The sequence below is a fragment of the Trachinotus anak genome, unplaced genomic scaffold (genome assembly GCF_046630095.1).
Source record: "Trachinotus anak isolate AG129_WGS33_773 ecotype Australia unplaced genomic scaffold, CSIRO_AGI_Tana_v1 ptg000010l, whole genome shotgun sequence".
Taxonomy (NCBI): domain Eukaryota; kingdom Metazoa; phylum Chordata; class Actinopteri; order Carangiformes; family Carangidae; genus Trachinotus; species Trachinotus anak.
In genome coordinates, this window is record NW_027273861.1 from 16,660,993 (window position 1) to 16,683,140 (window position 22,148).

Below are 22,148 nucleotides of genomic sequence, written 5' to 3' on the forward strand. Positions count from 1 at the left end.
ATGCAAAGTTTGCCCACTACCATCTTTGTATGCAGTTGTCTTTTCTCTGCTGAGATAAAAAGAAAAAAGAGGCTTTCCAATATCTCCTGACTGTCTCTCTTTTCTCTGAAAGGCACATCTTAAGTCTGACTAAAGCGTACACTCGTCTCTCCCCTCGGGTTTAGTGGCAGTGGTGCAGAAAAAGTGAACTGCTGAGGACCCCACTGTTTAGCAAACACTCCTACTGAGGGGAGGAATTAATTATTCAGAGCCAAGGACCAAGGCAGCCCCATTTGATTGCACCACAAAAGAAAGGTCAGAGCTTTTCATATGAGGAACCTCCTGGTTCTGCACCCTGTCAGCTGAGGGGATGTGTACAGTGTATAAGGCTGAATGGCAGTCTGGCTAACAGCTCTATTAACAGCACAAGGATGTCTAGGTAGAGATGCGTTCACAAGACGTGTGACAAACAGCAGCTGCAACATGGTCTCACTAAAAAAAAAAAAAAAAAAAAAAAAAAAAAAAATTAACAGCTAAAGTGAAATTTGTGAGTTGGGAAAGGTTTTCGCTAATGGCACAGGAGCCGGAGGTATCTTTATCATGTGAAAATCTGATTTGTCTAAAAAGAATCAAGATATCAAGATAATTTTAATCTGGTGAAAATGATTAAAAGCTTATGGCCACTGAAAGCAGTTTTTATTCAAATCTGACCAAACCATTTCATTTCCTCTCCTCACACGTTAGCAAATGATCTATTACAATGTTTGAATAGTTAATAGGCAATAATGGAATCTATCAAATTAATAACACATTATTTAATCTGGGGCAAAATGGCCTTCTAAAGACTAAATTATTAGGTTTCGAATTCTGCAAATAAAGTATGGATTTTTGTGGCAATTAGGAGAGTTGGAGAAAGTTTGGTGTCAGGCTTCATTTCCATAGTGTGATCATCTGCATAATCCTATCAAATTTCACTGCGAAAGGCCAATGTTTTTTTTTTCTTTTTTTTTTTTTTCAGCCATGGTGAAATTGCCTGATTTTCATCAAGTCCTTTCTCACAGCTCTGAGCTCACAATTCCTCCTCAGAACAGACCATGTACATACAGTAGCAGTGCAACCAAATCCAGCTACAAGATCCTCAGGGTTTATGGAGTAAATCTGCCGTTAAAGTAGAATACTGTTGAGGCCTTATGGCATTGTGGTCCGTTACTGTAGGTCATAATCTCTAAAAACTGTGGACTGGCAAGCCCCGGCAGCCCGAAAATGGAGCCAGGAGAGCAAATTCTACAACCATGCAACAGGGGGTGCCTCTTCACTCACTATTGGTGTGTGTGCGCCCCACACATAAAGCCTAGCGATTCTATTGGCTCCTTCCAACGCTCTGTCAGCCAATCATCTGTTGCCCAGCTCTACCATTCCATAGAAACCAGGCCTGCACCAGTAATGACATCAGCTACAACTTCATTGAGCACCAGTCTTCTCCCTGTAACTGTCTCTAACAGTACGCTGCAAATTTACAAAAGGTCAGAAGGTTTAAAGACAAGAAGAGAGAAAAACAAAATCAACACAACATCCATATAATGGAACACATGTTTCTAAACAATCATATTTATAAATTACAAGGGAAACCATCAGCGTCAAAACAAATCTCAAAACATAACTCCTGCTTGACTTTAATTGCAGGTGAACAATCAAAAGGTTGTGTTTGCTAACTGTGGTGTCTTCACCTTCCCAGTATGAATTAGCTCACTGATTTATGCTCCTGGAGCATTATGGCTGAATAGACAGATACAGATAGGAAAGGGGATAGGTCCTTTCTAGGATGATTTCTTGCAGATGGTTCAGCCATTACATCTTAGTCTCCCAGATCATTAATTTCCCAGGTAATAAAGCCCTGTGTTGTTAGCACCCCCCCCCCCCCCCCCCCCCCCACCCCCTTTTACCCCGTGCCGTAGGATGCAGCTGGGTATAGCTTGTGAGTAGTTGCCAAATGGAGATGACAGTTTGCTCCACTGTTCATCAGTGAAACCACGGAGCCATGCTGAGTCTATAGCTCATGGATGAAAGATTAAACTCAGCACCAAAAAATTAATGTGTTATAATACTGTCTGCTATTTGTCCCCAACGAGATTTCTATCACTGCTTCAGGTCTGCTTCGAATGCATCAATTACGACTTGACAGATATGAGTTTTTGCAGACGTATTTAAACTGAAGTTCACGATAGACAATATTTTGTGTTAATATTTAATATGTGGCAGGTTGGGAAAGGACTTGAAAAAGCAATTAGACCATGGACAGCAAAGTTTTCAAAGTGAGACTCCCATATTAATCTTTCTTACGTAGAGTAGATCAAGTGATGGCAACTGAGCGTTCACCATCTGCTGATTAATACTGTTAGAAAGCCGTTAAAAGCTCCAGGAAAAAAAGCTACTAAACAGAGCGTGTGTTGAGATTTTTTTTTTCCTTTTTGTCACTACTGTTTTGAAAACTGTTTCCAAGGTCAACGTTTATGCTCTACATAATAAAATAATAAAAAAAAAAATTCCTTGTATGTGAAAACATACTTGGCAATAAAACTGATTCTGATTCTGATTCTGATTTAAATTAGAATATTATTTACAATTTTTTTAATCTATTTATTTATTTTTATTTTCATTCTAGGCTTCCTACACTTTTTTAAATGTGACTGGTCTGAGAGGAATGTCCATTTAATCTGTATTACTACCAACCTGAAATAAGAAGCCGAGTACTTAAATCATTGCAGAGGAAGAGGGCGCAACAAGATAAAGTACTTAAAAGTAAAGTACTTAAAACAGACTCTGTCAAACTGCAAAAAAAAAAAAAAAAAGAAAAATACAAGAACAATGTGAAAAACATGATGGAAACATGACACCATTTAATTTTGTTTCATATATTAATTTGTGGAACTTTACAGTCTCCTCAACACTGCACAACCCAATGACGATCAATTTTTTTTTGTCTCCTCTGTGTAGCTGAAGCTTCAGTGGATGCTTCCATTTTGCTTTTTCACCTTTGCCACGCATTTTTAAAATATTTTAGCTTTTTTTTAAAATTGTATTCTATTCATTTATTTATTTAATTTCTGGTGATTCTATTGAGTTTTTTTTTTTTAGTTTTCTTGTTTCCACTGTCATAGGCTCACTAACTTCTGTACGCATTGAGTCTAAACACAAGTGCCTCCAAATCCAGCTGTATTAAAAATGTATTTCTCCACTGAAGCTGAACTGATACTGTTCATGTTCGTCTCAGACAGATGTAGTGCTGCGAAGAGGCAAAAGTGAGAATTTATTCAAGATGGTGCAGGTATTATCTACAATAGTGAGTGAGTGTAGCCTTTATCAACTTTGAAGTCAGGCAAAATGCATAAGTCTGTGGAAACATGAAAGCCTCTCTTTCTGATAGCACAACTATTTCATCATTATTTTCGACATTTCACATCTGAATATACTGTACTGTTGGCTACTCACAGTAGTCTGGCAATCCAAAGGCTATCTGCTGTGCAAAGAAAAAGAAAAGAAACAACCTAACCTTCATTGTCAAACACTACAGTACAGTGCTGTGCCAGCGTCATGAACTTCTATGAGGCAAAACAGCAACACAATCTTCCCACTCATAACACATGCGTGGATCTCTAGAGCAATAAACTGATTCTGAGAGCTCTCATCAATCTTTAATCCTTCCTCAGGCTCTGTGGGGCTGCAGTGAGTAAAAACCTCCCTGCAAAACCAGAACAAGGCTGGAATCCAGCACATTCAAGGTTCAAGCAAAGGCCTAGAAGACTTGTTGACAGTTGATGGGGCCAAGTCAACTGAGAGGACCTTTTAACTCTTTCTACCCAGTGGCTGAGACAATACCCGTCTTCTGTCTGGACCAAAGGTTTTTGGCGAGACTCTTCAGAGCTTTGCGGCAGATCATAGTAATAATACATTTCACAGTTTCAGAGGATACAGCTAAGCTCTGTATTTAGCCTTGGTTGTGTTCTGCAATTCAAAGAGGTAAAAAAAAAAAAAATTGAGATTATGTATATTCAGGCATTTCACATGGGGTGACTGAAATGGAAATCAATAAATGTAATCATAAGCCACATTGATAATTTGCTGGAATTTGGTAAATAATTCCATTTTACAGCTTGTTTAGGATTTTTTTATAAGCCAAACTTCTTACCAGTGACATGCATTGGAATTCAGCGCTGGCAGCAAAAAGCTAAGAATTAGTTGGAAGGAGTTTTAAAACTAAAGCTGCCTGGTGCTGTGTGGGTTTTGGCACTTTTTCCCAGTATCCAAAAGTCAAGGACACAGACCAAGCTGATACGACAGAGGACGATCTAAATAACTATGTGTGTCATCGTACCAGAGCCACAAACATAGCAGCTGGGTGTAGCCTGTGAGTGGTTGCCAAATGGATTGGACAGTTTGCGCCACTGTAGATCAGTGAAACCATGGAGCCTTGCTGAGTCTAGAGCACGATGATGAAAAATTAATTCAGGCACAAAAAAAAAATTAAGTGCCTCAGGAAGAGTGTGTAGTCTGTCCCCAGAGGTTGTTCTCTCGGCAGTGAGGTCTGCTTTAAATGTGTCTACTCTGAGTGGAACCTGGCAGCTTGTAATGCGACCTAAGTAACTGCGTGCTGACTGATAGTCTGAGCTTTAGTCCCACCATGTGTTTTCTCACTGGCATATCACAACTCTCTCTTAATTCAGCCTCCTGATTACATTGCAAACAAACAGTGGAAAGGTGGCCTGAGAGCAAGAACACCTTAGAGGGTCTGATGAAATGTGTGCATCTCTGTCTGTCTCAGAGGAAAGCACAAAGAAAAATGTGTCTTATTCACACTGGCTATGGTCACTGAGAAGCACTTTAAAAAAATGTTGGTTGGACGCTGTTTTAAAAGTAAAGCTACTCAGTGTGTGGGCTTTGGCACTACCAACCAGAATCCCTACGTCAAGGACACAACCTAAGAGGATATGGCAGGGGCCAATCTAACCATCTGTATCATGAAGCTCGAGCCCCAAACAAACATACCTGTTTACTTTTAATATTAGACGAAACTAGTGAACTCGCTGGAGCAAATCCAAACAACCTCCACTGGCCTTTCTAGCTAATTTGTATCAAAATTTGATTTGCCCCTGAATAGTTTGGTTTTCTGTTAAAGCTTGTTTTATGAAGATATAACAAGTTGGACTGGGGAGGCGGCAGTGGGAGGGGGTCTACACTACCTCACCCGCTGCAGAAGCAAAGCAGGTGGCCAGGTTGATGACAATGAACAGACAGCATTGGTGGCCTAATTTCTTCATGTCAGACAACACCATATGGCTCCTCTGCACCCCTCTACCTATTTAGAAACTGCATCCACATAAGTATGCAAGTATCATAGTCTTCACAATTAATTAAAAAGGGGAGGAAACAGGATGCACTTCATTGTATATATTGTAAAAGATGTACCATTAAGCAGAAAAAAAACCTATCCCCCAGGTATTTATGCGTTATGTATGGCATGTCCTTGAAAGCAGCAAGGTTTCAACAGACAGTATCCCCCACTCCCCCCACCCCACACATCCACAACTTTTGCATAAACTGGAGACAAGGCCTCTCACTGTTGTGGAGCACTTGTAGGGAAAAGTGGAATATATTCAATTAATCTTTCTAAACTTTAACTTGATCTCAACTTGATATCGGCACACACCAAAGGTTTACAAAACAACATGAAATTTAAGGCACTAGCCAACTTAACCAACAAGTGTTTTTATTGGTAACAGTTCACAATACCATGATATTGTTGCTGTGGCTCTTAACTACCAGCGAGAAAAAAATCACAACAATGACGTAAATAAAAATGTGACAAGAAAAGCCTTAAAAAAATCTCGGTCAGTGATTGTTTCCCGGAATGAAACTCAAAAGGGTTTCATGACAGCTTTGCCTGCACACCACCAAGAGAAGTGAAAGACTCAGAGTGTTACCACTAGAATTTATTCATAACCATGTGACTTGTGAAAGTGATTGCTGACATGAAGTGTCTCACAGCTGAGGTGGTGACAGGTAACAGGGTAAACTATGTGCGCCATGGAGACAGGCCAATCCCTTATGTGCCAGCAAAAGAATATGGTGCCATATGGCTCATATGTTGCACTGGAAAGTAGAACACATGATTTATTGCTGTTCACACCCGATGTAAATTGTTTCAAATGCAATTGAGTTTTTGCTGATGTTTTTTGGGTCACATCAATAATAAATTAACAATTATACTGATTATAAACACGTAGCCCAACTTCTATTTAAAGTTAAGCAGATGGGATTTTGGTAATATCTAAGAATTGATTCCATTTACAGCTTCACTCCAAAATATGTTCCTTTATTCAGAGCATGGTGTAAAAAAAAAAAAAAAAATGAAATGACATGATTACAACATATCCATAGTTGTAATAGTTATTATGCATGTTATGATTATAGCATTTAATCCAGTCAATTTGAATGCCATTTATGTAAAAACCCCTGGGATTATTCCCAGGTGTCATCTTAACACAGAAATAAGACCACAGACAAAAGCAGAAAGTTTTCACTAAGAGAAGTGGTAAAGGGCTCTTGTCAATCCCCACCCTTCCGCCCCCCAATGGGTTCCCAGCATCATCATGCAGCGGGGGAGGACTAAAGCAGAAAATGGGTTTGTGCAGCATACAATAGCACACAGATAACAAGAAGGACAAGTATTGAAAATGTCCTATGGAGACGAGTTTGCAGAAATGCCTTGTTTCTATGAGTCTGTGGAATTCCTAGCTCTTAATGGCGCAGTAGTGGGGGTCACCATTAAATGACAAAACAATATCAGTGGGGAAACATTTGCATCGCAGTGTACAAATACGCAAGTTGTCAGGCATAGCAAGCCTGGCCTTTTCAATGTGACAGCAATCCCTTTAGGTGTGAGGCGAGTGCAGCTCAGTGGCGCAGGGGACGGCAAGAGATTTGGTGGTGGGGGACCGGTGGGACTGCGGAAGTTGCATGCAGTGAGGTGTGTGTCAGGGCACAAGAGACAAAGCAATGATTACACACAATGAGAGAGCAGAGCGCAGGCTGACACTAATGCAGTCCGAGGGGAGACACGAGACAGAGCACTTGTGACAACTGTGAGAGGGCGTCACTCGTTTGACAGACAGCATTATGGGTACCAAATAGAGAAAATGCTATTTTTTTTAACACACACACAAGTTAACAATGAATAACCCTGGAACAGTGCAAATAGTTAAAATGATAGTTCAAGAATCTCTGATTTTTTTGGGTTTGTTTGTTTTTTTGATGCAGCAAAAGCAATGTATTTTATTCCCCATTAGCAATGACACAAATTTGTCTGCAGTAACCATAAGAACTGGGTAGTGAGTGTAATGTGCAGTAAAACAGAGCAGGCTAAACAAAAATTGAAGTTAATCAAAAGAAAGCAAAAACAACAAATGTTAATTACTGCCAATATTTAACTCCTTGTTTGATGAATTCTGATTTTACATGTTGCTAGAAACTTACAGCAAAGAAAAAAAAAGAAGAAGAAAACACACACACACACACACGCACACACACAATATACTTATACAATATATATTTTTTGGGATAAATCTCCAAGTTGCCACTGGCAAGAGAGATATTCAGATCTATTGCAGTGCAGCTTGTTAGTATTGCACTGTAATTCTCATAAACCCGCAACTGCTACTGATGTTCCTACATGTCGAGACACGTTTCTGTGAGTATATGTTTATAAGAGTATAAACACAGTCCTCCTTGCATCAAACAGCTCTTGTATTTGATTGGAACACTGTCAAAGAGTGGATACTATCCTGATATGAAATTCCTGACCATGCCTGACCATCACTCCACTTAATTTAATCCTTGAGGAGTACTGAGTGTTGAGTGTTGATGCTCTATTAGTAGTGCTGATGGCTCTATTCACAACATAAAGCAGGTAGTTTTAAACACAAGATTATCAAATAATAGGTTTTACTTGTTTATTTTTTTTGTCAGGTTCACAATCTCAGAGTCCTAGTCACTGTATAGACCTGCTGGCAGCCTTCAATTTATTCACTTTTACCTGCCATTCACTGCTGAACAGAATGTAGGATGCTGTTCAGCAGGACATAATTATAATCAAAAGCATACACCATAGCCATAAAGTGTTGGTTCAGCTTTGAAAAAGCAGTTCCTACAGGTTTGAACAGTTTTCTCAAAGGAGGTGTGTCACGAAGTCTTTATAACTTCAAATTAAATTTGATTGGGAAAAAAAGGGGTTGTTCTACTATCACCAGGTCCAACAGCACATTATACATGCATAGAGTGTGCTGTTATTGATTTTACTGAGTCTACCTGTGTGAGTTCCTCTGAGCCAGCCTTCATCTCTTTATGACAGATGGGGACCTTGATGCATTCCTGACTGCATCTCACTTACGAGATGTGCATGTGCACATGCTGTTTATTAAAACAACACCTGTCTATGTCTCTGTGTGTGTGAAATATTTAAGTACTTCTGCACAAATACTTATCAGCATATCTAACATTGATGCCACTGAAATTTTGTCATTTAGGTTCCAAATAGTCACCTCATTAAATTCCGAATCAAACAGCAGATCGCTCAGCTTTGAATTCAACATATGCAACACAGAGGAGCTTGAATAGATATACTGTGTCTGACTCTGAATACAATACTCTGATTAGAGATACCTTGCAGTGACCTGAATAATTAGCTCACACCCACTTCGTCACACTTCAAATAATTATAAAACTGTCTTTGCACGTCAAATCTGCTATCAAGACACAGCCATCTTTCTATCATTAATATCTGTTCACACACTGGCGAATATGAGAGATTATGTCACATTTAAACACTGAAGCATAATTGAAAAGGGCTTTGGTGCAACTGACACTCAAGAGGCCACAGAAGAATCTATACAGAATTTATGTAACTTCTCCAGACTACAGACTCGTTGGTACACCCTAACTGCTATTTTTGAAACAAAGAAAGTCAAAGGTTTTTTTTTTTTGTTCTTTTCCTCTGTGTTGAACACATACATACAAAAAAATGCCAATAGCAAAAGTAATGATGCTTAGCTCAGTAGACACCTTTTTAGATTCAAAAAACAAACATGCGGGGGCCAAAATACATCTAGATTTTAAACAGATAGCCCCAAACTATCTATGAGTCACACTCTGGTGCACCAAAAACAACAGTGTACACCAGAAACTGCAAAGAGATCAAATGGTCAAAAACAGAATTCTAAGATGCACCGCTGAAATAATCCCTGACGTTCTATTTATGTACAGTTGGACATGCAGGTTTGTCGTTGGACGCTGAAATCTGAACGATGATCATCTTTCAAACACTGAACTTTACCCTCCAGAGTTGTGATAATGAGTATTTAAAACCTCTCGGTTAAAGTTCCAGTCTTTATGTTTCAAACAACAGGCAGCATGAACAGTTTGCAGATTCTTTCCCAAATAAGAAACTATTGTCTGGGTTAGTCAACGCCTGCTGCATTCCTTAAGGAAAGTTTAATCTATTTACAAATACTGTCAAACGCTAAGCCCAAAGGCAACGTTGTCACATCGAGAAGAGGAATTAGCTCTGCAAATGACAGAGAATTCCTATCAAAACATAATGATATTCTTTATTTTAAACCCACACGAAGCTTCAAGAATGGACTACCTCTCCCTGATTGCCAGTCAAGGTGTCACTGTAAGCTCTGCTCTCTTATGACTCCTGACTGGGAGACGCTTTTGGAAAAATCAACAAAGGAGAACTCTTCATCATCTTGGCAGCTAGGTCTCTTCACAAATTACCTTTTCCCCTCCATCCGTCACACAAGGGAGTTCACCTGCAACTGTAGCACAATGCTCTGCTGCTCACTTCTTTCACATCCCACTTCTCCACAGCTCATCTCATGAAATATTTCTTCATTATATCTTGAAAGAATGTCACAAATGCTGTGAATTTTAAATAATGTGCAAAAATGTCACTGGGGAGAAAATGAGATTGGCTTTCTCGCTTGCTTTAGAATTAATAAAATGAATGTCAAAGCAATAGCCCTATTGCACTTAACAGGGTTTCCTAAATACTTCCCCAAACCAGTGACAAACAAACAAAACAACAAAACTGTATTAATACTGGTTTTGATAGGTCCTCAAGGCAGCTGTTTAAGGTGCCACAGGTTACTGTCCTTTCATTTGCACTTAAAAGGAGGCCTATGTCAGCCCTCTGCCAGGTTGCTCTGCACCTCATTCACGTACTGCATCCAATGATTAAGCCGATGTGAAACACTAATAAGCAGCACGCATCACCCTGTGGACTGGGCCTAATTGGGTCAATCAAAGATGATCTACAGAGAGTCGCAGAGGGGAGAGAGTGAGAGCTGTCAGTATGCCAGCGGTTTTACAACTATCTGCACAGACCGCTGCAAACGAACAGGCAAAGGCTTGTGGACATTATGATGGGAGCCTTTGATTAAAAAGAAGGAGTCTCCCGCTAGCCTGGCGGTGACATTGCATATCTAGTTGCCTTTCTTTGAATCTAACATCTCTTTACGCAATTACCCTTTTCTCCATGCTCTGAGAAAAGGAATGGTTTAGTTAAAATGTGAGAAAGATGCTTGCATGTCCTCAACCCTTCTGTGGTGGAGTCCCATAAGGCTTGTGATTCTACAGCCTCTTGTCCAATGTATTGCATACTGATGGGCTAAGTGTGGAGGCGTGCAGTTGCCATTCGAGCGGCACAGTGTACTGTACAGTGATGCACTCGTTTTTCATTAGGCTTTATCTGGTGTCTGCAAGATGAAATATTGCATCAGGATTTCACTCATACTTTTATTTTTAAAACCCCTCCTGCCATTTACAATTGACCTCCATAAAATTCAATCAAAGCACCCAAGGCTGCGGTCTGGTGTCAGAGCATGATAAATATAATATGACAGAAATCACTGTTTGGTGATTTAAATATCTGAGCCTTATCTATACTAAGTCTAATTGGCAAGAGTTAATTTGCCCCTACTGATGCAAGCCAGCAGCATTACAGATTAAACCTCAATTATGTATTATGACGCACACATGTACACAGAATCACACGTAAGTTCCTAAGAAAGTGTTCACCCCCTCAAAATTCTTTATCCTGTTTTAAAATTTTAAATCACACAGGATATGATGGGCTTTTGCTTATTTTTGGGACTTGTCAAAAGAAAAAATCATTATGAAATGATCTAAAGTAAGTACAAATCTAAAATGCTAAGAGACCAATGGCAATCACTGCCTTCAAGTCAAGTCAATAGTAGAGAAACCTTTAGCAGCAATTAGGGTCTGTGTGAAGCGGTCTGCTTTGCAAATCTAATTCTATAAGAAAACAGCAAATATTATAAGTTCTCCTACAGGATTTCTCTGTATTTTTGTTGTATTCATGTTACCCTTCCAGGGCCTGGCTGCAGTAAAACATCCATCAGCAGCATCCACCACAGCATGATGCTCTCACCATGATGCCACTATGCAAAATGCTGCCACACATGTTTACAGTATTAAACACGATGGACAGAAATTCATTTGGCGAGTAGGTCTCACAATTTGGGAAACAGACAGGAAACCATCTGATCTAATGTGAGGTAACATGAGTGACCTCTCCTCTGACAACAAGCAGAAGCTGCAAGATGAAAACAGACAAAAGAGCTAGGCAACTGCATCCAGCTTGGGCCAAGTTTAGTAACACTGTGCAACTGAAGCATTGGTGTCATCAGTAAAAAGGAAAAAAAAAAAAAAAATGACAACACAGATGGTCCTGCTGTCCACAGGGGAAACATCATACAGACTGCACTTGGTTTAAATATAGCTAAGTGATTATATTGGAAAAGTAGGAGGCGATTAATTACTTCAGCAGTGTATGAGGAAAACATATTTTACACTTCACACAATGCTGCAGATTAAATGGCATTTACGGAGCATTTTAAGAAAGGTGAACCTCAAATTAATTTCATTCCCTAACGCCCAGAGAAATACATTTTATTGTAAGAATCAGACAGACTGCTGAAATCCTCACTTTGTTAAAAAAAAAAAAGAAAAGAAAAAGAAAGGTGTGCTTAAAAATCATAGTTGTTGTTGTTGGGGGGCAGCCGATGGCAGAGTGGTTAGGGCGTGTACCACATGATCGGATGCTCTTAGCAGGCAAGTGCTGGTTCAACTCCTGACCGGCCCAACTCTTTCCTGCGTGTCATTCCCCCTCTCTCTCTGCCCCTTTCCTGTCACTCTCTACTATCCTGTCAATAAAGGCAAAAAAATCTTAAAAAAAAAAAAAAAAATCATCATAGTTGTTGGCACATGCGGTACAGTTTTGAGTTCTACTAATATAAACATCTCAGAGATGTGATTTAACAAATCCATTTTCCACAACTCTCAAATTTCAAAAGTTTAAGTGTTCTTAAACGCACCACCAAGGACCATTTTCAAACCTGCTCGCAACTGTATTACCATACAACTATAACAAAACTTGGACATTAAGGAAGGGAGCCAAAAATCTTACAATTGTCATCAAACATTGTTGGCAACAATGTAACGTACAGTGGGGTCCAAATTTCTTACCATAAAACATATCTGACAAACAGTAAATGGGACACTTTGAACAATGCACACTAGCTTAAAATCCCTAGTAAGAAGAGTGAAAAGTGCAAGTGTGACTGGAAATAGTTTAAAACATGTAAACTTTATCTCTGCAAAAGTGGCATCATATACAGCATACTTTTATACTCAACAGCTGTGTATTGTTTTGGTAGGTTGTGTTTCCGTTATCAAAGAAAGACCATGCTACTGTGTACTGATGTACATTGCTGTAACTTTAATCAAAATACACCATTTGTGGAGTTCATGTGGACGTAACAGAACACAAAAAGTGTGTGAAGGAGTGATCGAACTGTCTTGACATCTGACTACCACTGTCAGCCACAAGACCATTAAATTTTTAACCAAATCTTTTGTTGTTAAAGTAAAAAATTCATCAGTACTCGACATGAGAAAGTTACTCTGTTTTTTTTTTTTTTTTTGCTTTGGCTGTGGCCATTAATAGCGCTTTCACTGTTGCCCAGACAGCGTGTAATTCTTTTTGACTTTGCTTTCCATTTGCCCGGAGGACAGGGCGGTTTAAAAACATTTCTGCACACAGGAGCATGGCTAACAGGTAATCTATCTAATTACGGCAAGGGAGGGGTTCCCCTGTAAATTATTGAAGAGCTTCCATAACCTTTGTTTCACCCTTGCTGTATACAAGCTTCTGAAACAGACACACTTCTTTCCTGGTAGCTCTATGTCCTAAAGCTGAGAGGTGCAGACGATGCATTACTGACTGGGATCTTCAGGAGTGTATTTTCACCACTGTCATTTCAGAGGCCATAAGAAGGCAATAAAATAACTTTTAATATCCCATTAATCACATAAGGTAATGGAATTACAGAGGTGGGAAAAGTAAAAGGAACACCTCATGATATAATGTAATCAAGTAAAATAGCCCTGCAGTAAACAGCACAGTGTTTGTTGTGTCAGAGAGATGTTGATTTAACTCTCTGACATTTCTTCAGGCCACACTTTCTGTTGTCATTGGACTGTATTACATTGTGATGAGTTTCTGTCCTCTTTCAATCAGTACAAGGGCTGGAGAACACTTCTCTTGACAGTTCTCGCTCTTCAACTAAAATAAAACATCATGAATTTCATGACATTTGCAATTTCCAAAAAATAAAACAGCAAAAAAAACAAAGACAAGGGTGTTGTTTGGTTTTTTTTCATTTTGTTTTGCTTGTGTGTTCTTAATTAATGCCAAATGTTGAGCATAGATGAAAGTCTGGTCTTGATATATGAGGCACTTAATTTGAAAAGTTGCTAGTCAACAAAGCAATGAGATTAAATTCCTATGATAATGCAGACGATCCACCTATACGTATACTTACAGTGGCAAGAAAAAGTAAGTGGATCCTTTGGAATTACCTCCATGTATATATACATTTGTCCTAAAATATGGTCAGAGCTTCATCTTAGTTACAATTATAAACAAACACAATCTATTTTAACGAATAACACAGAACATTGTATTGTATCTGTCCATATTGAAAACATAATTTAAGCATTCACAGTCTATGTTGGAAAAAGTATGCGAACCACTCACCTAATGACTTCAGTAAAAGCTAATTACAGTAAGGAGTTATCAAACCTAGAGTCCAATCAATGCAGTAAGATTGGAGGTGTGGGTTAGAGCCACTTTGACTTAAAAACACTTCAACATTTTGAGGTCGCTATTCATCTGCTGATGTGAACCATGCCTCGCAAAAGAGATCTCTTAAGACTTATGATCAAGAACTGTTGATTTGCATAAAGCTAAAAGGGTTACATAGTCATTTCAAAGAGTTAAGATATTCATCAGTCCACAGTCAGACACAGTTAGACAAACTGTTTATAAATGGAGACAAGTTAATTCTGTGGCTGCTGTCCATAGAAGTGGGCGTCCAGCTAAGATAAATCCAGAAGCACAATGCAGAATCTAACAAAGAACCTCAACGTAACAACTAAAGGCTTCAAGAAAATCATTGGAGCTGGTTTACATCTCTGTTAATGAGGGTATCATACACAAATCATTGTGCATGGTTTCATGGAGCATGATGTTCTGCCATAGACACTACAGAGGAAGCTGCTGCTCTCCAAAAAACATCCCTGCACTGCTAAAGAGCAGCTTGACACTCCACAGTACTACTGGGAAAATGTTCTAGGGACTGAACTTTTATGGTTCAATTGTTTATGAAGAACATGCAGCACTATGTATGGAGTAACTAGAATTACTGCCTCGCGGTTGTATGCCTCTGTCAACAACCCAAGTTGCTTAAAATATGGTCACAATCCTCCCTTCCTGAGTTACAGCATTGAATAATGGCCAGAAGTGTTTTTGCAGGACATTGTGATGTCACAGTGAAGTTGACCTTTGACCATTTGAAATGCCTTCACTACGATTTCATCCTATTAGACATTTGTGTTATACAGTGTCATAATTACCATATTAGTTTGCGAGTTATGTATTGTATTGTGAGGTCACAGCGACCTTGACCTTTGACCTCTAACCACCAAATACTTATCAGTACATCCTTGAGTCCAAGTGAATGTTTATGCCAAATGTTATGAAATTCCCTAAAGGCATTACTGAGATAACTTGTTCACAAGAATGGGACAGACTAACGGACAGCCCGAAATCATAATGCCTTGGGCCCTGGCTGTTGCCGGCATGGAGGCATAAAAAGGACAGCAGCATGAAAACCTCATCCTAAAGGTGAAGTAGAGTGAAAGGAGCATCATGATTTGGGGCTTTGCTGTCTCTTGGCTTGGACAGCTCGACATCACTGAGGGGAACATTAATGCCCATGTTTCTCAAGGTATCTTATAGAATAACTCAGGGTGGCTGTCCACCTGCTGAAGCTCACTAGAAGTTGAGTGATACAGCAGGACAAAAACCCTAAACATCAAAGTAAAGCTACTACAGAATGACTTCAAACTTCAAAAATCCACCTTTTGGAGCAGCAGAGTCAGAGGCCAGACCTTAACCCAGTAGAGATGCTGTGGAATGACCTGAAGAGAGCCGTTCACACCAGGCATGCTCAGAATATGGCCGAGCTGAAGGAGTTCTGTAGGAAGAATGATTCCTGAACAATGTGCAGGTCTGATCAGCGATTATTTGAGGTTATTGTTGGTGTGACAGGAGGAATCGTTAGTAAATCCAAGGATTGACTTACTTTTTCCACTGTGATGGCCACACTTGCAGCCACACATTAAAAGTTAGTAACCCCATGCACTGACATCTCTTTAGTTATTTTAGGTTTTTATACACTTTACACTCACATGGCACATACATGTAAACACATAAGGAAGGACACATAGTTCTTTATTTCATATGACATACTTATGGTTTATTTCATATTTTATTATTTAGTTTAATTGGCAGTACACATGTTTAGTTTTTCTCTACATTTAACATTTGTGTTTATTTATATAAGTTGCCTTAAGATGTGTTAATTCTTCCTTCTGTCGGTGCTCTGGGTTTCCTTACCTCTGCTGCCTGGGTCATCTGGCTGGGGTCGAGCAAAGGACACTCCCAAGGAAGCTGGAGACTTTTATAGTGGATGTGTTAATTAGGACTGAACTAAGTGTCTGTCAGTATGGGGGGGGATTGGAGTTTTTATGTTTGATTATTTACTTATTTAGATCTTAGTTTGACAGTAGGGTATTTCTTTTTGTTGTGCAGGTTTATTAGATATTGTCTTAAGCTTGAGACCAACTGTCCTGTTTGTTCATTTGTTAGTTAAATTGTAAGTTTTTAGGTTATCCCCCTGTGTGTCTTAGCTGGTCTGATCAGCCAGTATATATGTTCCCTTGTGTTCTTTGTCTGGAGGTCAGTTGAGTTAGGTTGAGCTCTAGGTTATTTTGCCTCAGTTAGTTTTGTTACTTTGACCTCTTTTATGGGCCCAGACTGGTTTAGTTTATTTTTTGTAATTTGAACTTTGTTAATTTGGAGTAAATAAACCTTTTTTTGATAAAATACCTGTGACTCCTCATAGCCTTACAGCTCGGTCCCTCACATCCACCAGCACTGGGAATGTTTAATGTACGTGTTCAATAAGGACACAAGAGATTATAAGTGTTTGTGTAACATTAATTTCGGGACAGTGTGTTTGCCAACATTTATGACCAATCAATGCAGAAAACCAGGTAATCCAAAGGGTTCACATACTTTTCCTTGCCACTGTACTTATAGTATAGCCTGGACAGATTAAAACTTTTTGGGAAAAAAAAAGGAAGTTCCATAATAGTCTCAGTTTTTACCATATAGTACGTACCTATAGCAAACATAGTAATTTCAACAACAAGCTGAACTAGTTCTGTGTATGTATTTTAAACATGAACCATGCTGCACAATATTAACGTGACACTAAGAAAGTGGTGACATTTATCATTGTAAACACCCATTGTCAGATATTGATATTTCCTGGAAGAATCAGAAGGGAAATTATGTGTTTTTTCATCTCAGGCAGTGGCAATAGCGATTTACTTGGAATAAAAATACATGAAATGTTGGTATAGGTGTATTTCCCCCAACTCTGCCACGTGTGATGATGTGTAATCACTTTAAAAAGAAAATGTCCATTTCCTTTGTCGTTGTATCAGGTAAAATGTTGGGGAAACATGGTGTTACAGTTCTCCTATGACTTGTTAACAAGCTCCAATAATGACATTTTCTGATTCGTTAGCATGTTGGATAAAATATTTGTGTTTTCTGTTTCACCAACTCAGTGACTGAACTGTATTATTCAGCAGTCCTACAGGATATTCCACAATTATTTCTCATTTGGGGGAGGAGGAGCAGGTTGTGGGGGGATGGGGGTGTTGCTCGGGTTGAAAGGGTCCAGGTGTAAGTATTTGACCGCTCACAAGGGGAGTCCTCCTCTGCGAGATAAATGGAGAAACCTGGTATCAGCAGGTCATGTGTAATAAGCATTCATGATTAATGTCTTTAAAGAAGAATCACCTAAGGGACATTTTAAGCTGATCAGGAAACCAAGCTGTGATATGATGAATGCTCACTTCTGAGTAAAAATACACACTCTGAATCCTTTGGCACATGGGAAAACCTCCTTACTTGCCTAATTGCCTTGGCATATAAAGATGATCCATTTGATCTCACGGATTTATTTTTCTAACTGGAACACATCTATACATTTTAGATCAACTTTGAGCTTTATTTTTTAATGATGTCTGATCAATATTGATATCTTACACTGATGAAAAGAGAGCGACTATGTGTGTATATTGTTTTATGCCATTTGAGTTTTTAACATGAATTTTCTGTGCTTCGAGATTACAAAATAGTCAAAAAGCAGCAATTACCCCCAGCAATCTGGTGTGGGTATTTTTTTTTTTTTTCGTCTTCATATAAACTACAACGGCTCATTCATTCTAGTTCCAAGTCATTCCTCAGGCACAGTGTGGCATGACATAAACACATACATCATCCACAGAGGCCAGCCACTCCTTGGTGGTGCACTTTTGATAATAAGCAAAACTCATGTTCGCCACAAACTGCTCAGTGATGAAAATGATCAAATTTGGATCAATTTTGAAGTGTGATCAGCAATTTATCGATAAGCAACAAGACACAAGGTTGGAAGATTTATGAGGCTTTGTCTGAACAGTGAAGTCATACTGTTGAATGGATAGCTGACTGGTGTAATGTAACAATCCTGTCTTTGTTTTTGTTGACCCACATATAAGAAAATATTTTTTTCCGTAAATCACATGATGAAAAGGTGTGGGTCATATTATATTCTAGTACTAGACATTGCGAGGCTACCAAGTTTTTAAAAGTCCATTTAGAATGATTTATAGAAAGAAACAGAAACAGACTGGGAACTAAATAATCTGTGAAGCTGCCAACAATTGCCGGTGTCACAGATGAGCTCAGAAAGAAGGAAAGTTTGGAAAATGCTATCTCTCAGAAATGTGATTCTGTGTGAGTGTGAGTGTCAGGATGTAACTGATACACAAGCTACACAAACAAATATGGGGTTTATGTTCTGCTGGAGTATTTTATGTTATACTTTTGCAAGAGAAAAGGCCCCAATGCTGAGAACTATCTCCTGCTCGGACTCACTGTATCTCAGGGAGTCCTCTCGAAGAGGACTAGTCTGAAACAGTTTTGTACCTTCAAAAAGCTCTTTTTCCAAAAACAGGTGTAGGAAATGGGCCATTATCTCCTACTGAGGTAAGTTCTGAAAGAAAATAAATGTCACCAAATGGTTATACTGAACATGTTTATCCTAGAGCATTCACTCATACAATATCTGCTTGTATTCACTTACAGCAGAGCTGTTACGATTAAGATAAGATTAAGATAGCCTTTATCAGTCTCGCAGTAGGGAAATTTGCAACTGTGTGTTTATGGTTATGTTTAGGCACTCAAAAGCTCTTGGATGGGATATACTCACCATCGTATGCCTACAGCTTCTGTGCAGTATAATAACATGGCACTTCCTTGAGTATTAATATATGTTGCCAGTGAACATAATCCAGGCAGCAATTATGTTTGTTTCAAAAAGTATTTGGCAAAACAAATTAGTGGCATACAAATGTTATTTGTAGTCGACAGGGTTGAATATGCAGTATTGGAAAAATGGCTACATAGTGTTGACAGCTAATAAAAAAGGGCCACATTCAAATTCCATATCTATGGCAACATCCAACTATTATTACGGCCTCTCTTCTGTGCACAAATTCAGCTAATTCTGTTATATATAATGCATTTCAGTCTCTCTCTCTCTCTCTCTCTCTCTCTCTCTCTCTCCCTCTCTCTCTCACATTTACAAAAAAGTACAGGAAAAAAAGAACAAGATGTATTGTTTGCTCATCTATTCCCATTTCTCAAAATGCCCGGCCTCCTGTTGGTTTGAGGGCTGGGGCTCTTTGACCACCGCCATAGCTGCAATTCCTCCCACACAGGAGAGAATGGCATGACATTTACCAGAGCTGCAAGCAGTAATACATTTTTTTTTTTGAAATGGCAGGGCTGGAATATACAGGGCTGAAAGGACCCACGCTGGGCCCCACTGGGACTCCTTCACACTGGCACGCTAAGCCCATTCAGATGGGGGCAGTAATTACAGGCATGGAGGCAAAGCTGAACTAATTCATACAAGGTGTAAAGCATTCGCAGACCAAACGTCCGTCAGTTTAGTGTTGGAACACCCGTTGTATTTAATGACTTAGACGCTTGTGACACAACCATTGATTTTCACTGTCCACAGTGACCTCACTGTTCAAAATGATCAATCACAAAATGACTTCATCACCATGGATTTAATTTGAGGTGATTAATTATGCACACAAATTCACATCTAATGCCATGGATCTCTGAAAGGAAGTTAATTATAGACCGCAATGGAGACCACTCATGTAGTTGTGGATTTTTACATTTATTCTCATTGGCCACTCAACAAACTTTTACTTTTCTTAAGTATGAAAGGCCTCATCAACTCAACTGCATTGCACCACAAAACTGACAGACTCTCACCTGTAATTGTGCATGGGTCTTTTCACCAAACCCTCATGTTGTTAACATACCAAACTATACCACCACAACCACACTAGTGTGGAAAATACTGCTTTGTAATGAGGCTTGCCATTATTTGGACTCACATACATAAAGCAACTGAATTTGCTTAACACAGAGAAGTATATTTATTTCCATCGACAGACATTTGTCCATGAAAATATTGTTAGCAGAAAACCTTCGGGAGCAGTAACCTCCAGCTAAAAGGCCATATTTTCTGATTTTAATTGGATGTCTTCACAGTGCCATTGAGAGAGGTCTCTGTTGCAATACAAAGGAGGAAAATAAGAATACCACTGCCCTTTCATTATTCCCATAAACACCACAATTGCTCTACAGTGAAATGAGAACTTTTGTAAACTCTGAAGCATATCATATAAGCACTTCAAGTTAAAACTGAAAGGTAACCAAGATTGGTTTTACTCCTTAGTCTGCTCTCGTGAATCTTTGCCTGTCAGTCTGTCAGCTCGTTTTGTTGTTTAAGCAATTTCAAATGTCTGAGACAGCAACCAAAAACATCATCTCAGTAGGGTGGCACTGGAGCAGTCATAATCAAAATCACATCTCAGCGTCTTTGATATGAAAGCTGACCCCCCTGTGAACATGGAAATCAATCTCTTTGACTGGCAGTGAGAAGTTTTTTTTTCATTACGAGAGTATAAAAACAGTGCATTATTATCCCAAGGACCTTCTTTTATTCTCATTCACTTTTTCTTGTTGCATTTAATTTCATTTCAAAACTATTTAAATGTATTTATATCTGTGAAAACCAACAGTTTGCAATCTGTTCTTTTTCAGATAAAGGCCTCAGTGGCCTCGCTTTGATTTTTACATTAGAAGCAAAAGCCAGAAAAGAGGAGTAGGAGTATGAGAGAATATGAAAGGTGGAAAGTGATCAAATGAATCACTAATAACTTGACTGAGCAAGAGAGAAAACAAAGAGACTTAACTTAGATTAGATTTAGATAGACTTAACGTATTACCAAGGAAAAATCACATCTTTTTAGCCTAAATCATAGTATGTGAATTCATAATCTCCTCTCACTGAAACCCTCAAATATTTCACTAAAATTAAAGAGTGGTATCATGCAGTGTTTGAAGTATTTATATGTGTTACCTAGGTTAGAGCAGCAATACCACAGTGTAAAAGTTCTCACTTACAAGTCCTGCATTCAAAATATACATAAACAAAAGTGCATAGATTGAAGTATCAAAGGTAAAAGTACTCATTATGAAGAATAGCCTCTCTCAGTGTTTAACCATTATATGATATTGATCTGTTATAGGCATCATTTTAATGTTGTAGCAGCTCAAGGTGGAACTAATTTTAATCATTAGAGTCTTTGTTATTTTATAAATAACAATGGATCATATTGTATGAAGTGATCCCATGTTTTATATGTGAAATCTTTTGCTCAGTAACTAGTAACTTTAGCTCTGAAATGAATGTGGATAAGAACAATGTCCAATATTTCCCTCTGGAATGTAATGGAGTGAAAGTATAAATTAGTACAGTACAAGCACCTCAGAATTGCACTTGAGCACTGTGCTTGAGTAAATGTACTCAATTCACCACATGTATCCTGTCAGAAAAAGCAGCAGATGAGCTTCAACCAAACTATACTGGACATGCCAACAACAGATTTTTTTCCTCTTTAACTTTTAAATTACATTTCATATTTGTCATGTTGTGACTTCTTACCAGTCTGAGCCACAGAAACACACCAATTTACCTCTAATGACTGACTTCATGTGAGTTTATGAAAAAAATCTTAAAGTCCAATTTCAACACAATACTGGAAATTAGACCTGAGTCCAGCCCTGACACTCATTCTCTGCTGACAAAATTAATCATATCAAGTTCATTTAGTGGGGGTGTTGTCCATGCTAAGTTACGCACTTAATGGATATGGTGTAGAGTTTCAGGTTCCTGTTGTTGCGGAGGTTGAAGGCCTTTAAAAGCCACCGTGAGCTAGTTACGAAGTACTGATCCCGTTCCCGGCTGTAATGAATCTTA

The 22,148-nt window shown here is 38.8% G+C and overlaps 1 long non-coding RNA gene across 10 annotated transcripts in view; it reads right to left on the reverse strand.

The window, feature by feature from the left end:
* Positions 1-22,148, reverse strand: part of LOC139627230 (uncharacterized) — a 104,786-nt gene that overhangs the window by 56,170 nt on the left and 26,468 nt on the right. The window contains exons 4-5 of one of the 10 annotated variants that reach the window (XR_011692531.1): positions 18,728-18,794; positions 2,647-17,472 (exon numbers count right to left, since the gene is read on the reverse strand). The exons of 8 other annotated variants lie outside the window; for them this stretch is intronic. This is a non-coding gene — a long non-coding RNA (uncharacterized lncRNA). Of the gene's footprint in view, positions 1-2,646; positions 17,473-18,727; positions 18,795-22,148 lie in introns of those variants that run through there. One more of the 10 variants, XR_011692534.1, reaches the window with a different exon arrangement.